Here is a 3,804-nt window from a genome sequence, read left to right on the forward strand (position 1 = left end):
TTCTGGGATTTTTTTTTTTTTTTTTTTTTTTTGCTTTTGTTTTGTTTTGTTTTGTTTTGTAAGCGGGAGAAGGGAACCCAGCCAACCTTTTTGGATGTTGGAATATGCATACTCTAGGCGCCACCTACTGGCTATTGGTTGACAGTGCCCCAAATCCTAAGCAACTAAAACCCAAAAAACCTGATTCTTTCCCCAAACCTTTCATTTTTATCTTCTTCCCTTTCCTCCCTCTTGTTGCTTTTCTATTCATTTCTCTTTATTTCCTTTTACCTGTTAGAAATACTCTGACTTTCTCAATATAATTCTCATACACGATTGTCTAAAAGAAGCCTTTTGTGACATGTGGACAGGCTGCAGATGGGGAAAAAAGAGGTCCATGTCAGGTCATATGTCTTCACCTTAAAAATGATGCCTCATGGCTAACTGGATTCAGAAAGGCATTGTTTTATATATTAACTATTTTTAAAGATTTTTATTTATTTGAGAGAGAGAGAGAGAGAGCACTAGAGAGAGAGCGAACATGCACAAGTGGGGGTCAGAGGGAGAGGGAGAAGCAGGCTCCCTGCTCAGCAGGGGCTCGACATGGGGCTGGATCACAGGACCCTGGGATCACGACCTGAGCCAAGGCAGACACTTAACTGACTGAGCCACCCAGATGCCCCTATATATAACTACTAATACTTCATATTAAGGTTTAATATTGCCCCGCCTGGACTTCACTGAATCCCGATTTCCCACTAGCTAGCTGTGAGCCTTCCATGTCTCTATATTCTCACTTGGAAAAAAGGCAGTGCTTACATCACATAACTCACAGTAATGTGAGAACTGAATGACATAAGCACCTAAATTCTTTGGTAGAGCACTTTCCCATGCAGTAAATAAACATGCAATAAATGTTTTCTGTTATTATAACACCTCTGAGGACACAGTCTGTGTTTTCATTCACTTCTATAGCCTTAGAGTGCAGAGAAGGGGGTTTCTACAAGGTAGGAACTTAATAAATGCCTTTTGAGTTAAATATTTAGAAAACATGAAATTATTTGCAAATAAACAGTGTTACTATTTCCATCCTTGAAATTCTAATATTTTTTTCTTAGAAAAGATATTTGAAAATATTTAATCAGTATTTCCTGTCTCAATACAGAGCAGAAAATGCATTATGTATAGTACAGTAGAAAAAAACATTATTACCTATTTTTACAATGTTTTTAATGCAGTTTCAAGTTTATGATTACCACATAATGGTAATAGCTAAAATGTATTGGGCATGCACTCTCAACAAGGCATAGCCCTAAAATCTTTCCACTTTTCATCTTATAACACCCTGTGATGGAGATACTCTTTTACCCTCATTCTAAGATGAGAACACTTTAACATATAGACATTAATTAACTCATTCAAATCATAGGTAGTAAGTGGGCTATCTAGCTTTCGAAAGGACGTTTGAGATTCAGTTTGTGTATGTTTTTATTCCTATGGCATTATAATTTCTAGACAATTAGGATAATTGGAATCAAATTTCAACTACCCCTTGACATTCCCTTGCTAATCCTCTAAGATCTTGCCAGTTTAGTTGGATAATTTTGCTTTGATTTCAGGTGTGGCTGGTTTCTTCATTTTGTTTTCTTTTGTTTTACTTTATTTGTTATGATATCTCAGTTTGCCCATTGACTATGTTTCATAGTTATCAGAAAGGATAAAAATAAATATTAGAAGGCTTGTTTTTCTTTGCCTCAGCTTGGATCAAATTTATAAAGTGCAGAAAGGGCCTTTGTGATGATGTTCCAGAGACTGGGAAGGATGGGGTAATGCAGGGAGTCATATGGAACAGGTCTGCAGAAAGGAGAAGCCAACTTTCTTATCATTCCACCATAGTGGAATCTTTTAACCTTGGCTAAATTATTTTAGTTGACTTTCCAAAGGGTTAAACAAATTCATGGTCCTCTATTGTGGTTTTAATTGGATTTTTTTTTTTTTTAACCAGGGAGATTGGATCATAGTCATGTAATTTAACAATATTCTAAAATCAAACATAAATGCTTTCTTTGTGAAATAATTTGTTCAATAATTTATATAATTATTTTCTTTTATTAATATAGATAATGGAGTTTTCTAGAAATGCATTCATTTGGATTTCTGACTTTATATTTTCTCCTTGGGATAAGATGAAACATTTCCCAATGTAATAAAAAAGAAAAGGTAACTATGAGAGCTGATAAGTGCATTAATTAACCTGGTTATGGTAATCATTTCACAAAATGTATATATATTAAATCATCACGTATACATTAAAAGTTTCTTTAGAGGGTGCCCGGGTGGCTCAGTGGGTTAAGTGTCGGACTCTTGATTTTGGTTCAGGTCATGGTCTCAGGGTCCTGGGATCCAGCCCCATGTTGGGCTCCATGCTCAGCGTGGAGTCTGTGTGAGATTCTCTCTCTCTCTCCCTATGCCCCTTCCCCCAAAAATAGAGAAAGAGAGAGAGAGATAAAAGTTTCTTTTTAAAATGAATGCTAAAAAAAGAAATAAATATCCTTCCCCCCCTCATAAATTTAGCACAGAAAGTTATAAAGTAGCATTTAATTCAGTGTTGAAAGAGTTGAGTGTTATAGTCCAAAAATCTAAAATTAAGACCTGGCATAGCACTTGGGATTAGTTGAGCAGATTAAAGAAACAATTCCCCAATCTCCACCAATCTGCAGAATTTACTTGGGATAAATTACCTCTCTTGTGTCTAATGGGAACCGACTTCGACAAGCTTTTGAATTTTATGTCTATGCTTAACCAGATGTTATTAACAATTCTGTTTATGGACTACACCATCTCATTCTCTTCCAAATCAAGAAGAGTTTGACCTGGTTTACATTTAATTTTGAGAGGGAGAATTCTTTATTGATTTATCCTTCCAGTTCTCTTTTAGCTCCTCTGCCGTTTCTTCTGAAGCTTTATGAGCCATCTGTTGTGAGGGGTGTCTTTTGATATTTGTCCCATTCTAAGGGAGAACAGTATTATTAATGTAAGATATATCCAAGAGTAGACTTAGACTCATTTCAGATGATAACTCAAAAGAAACAAATGAATCCAAAATCAAAGAAATGATTATGTTACATTTTATAGCAAAAGGAGTTTTTTAGATATAATTAAGGTCCATAATGAGTTGACTTTGAGTTAAGTAAAGGGGAGATTATCTTGCATGGGCCAGGCCTAGTTAGGTGAACCTTCTAGAAGTGGACTGGGGCCCTCCTGCGGAAGTCAGAGAGATTATCATACTGGCCTTCCGCAAGTATGAAAGGGCCACATGGGAACTGACCAGCCCCTAACAGTTGAGCTCAGCTCCCTGATAACAGCTGACAAGAAAATAAGAACTTCAGTCCTACAGCCATAAGGAACCCTGATTTCTGCCAACAGCCACATGAACTTGGAAGAGGATCCCAAACTCTACAAAGGACCACCACCTGACCAACATCTTGACTACAACTCTGTGGGATCCTGAACAGAAGACCAACTAAGTTACACCTGGACTCATGAATCACAGAAACAGATGTTAAATGCATGTTGTTTTTAGCCATTGAGTTTGTAATAATTTGTTATAAAGCAATAGAAAATTAACATACCTTGTATTTTAGTTCAATTTTTGAAAACCAAGACTCTGGGATTTTTTATGTACATCCAATTAAGTTTGCATGTGTTTGATGAGAGAAGAAACCCTATTCTTTTTTCTCACGACAGCATTTTTGGAGTTTAAAGAAGCATTTGGAAGTTAAGCACGAGTTTATCATATGACCCAGCAATTCTACTTGTAGATGT

Source organism: Phoca vitulina, unplaced genomic scaffold (assembly GCF_004348235.1).
Source record: "Phoca vitulina isolate PV1807 unplaced genomic scaffold, GSC_HSeal_1.0 scaffold37, whole genome shotgun sequence".
Taxonomy (NCBI): domain Eukaryota; kingdom Metazoa; phylum Chordata; class Mammalia; order Carnivora; family Phocidae; genus Phoca; species Phoca vitulina.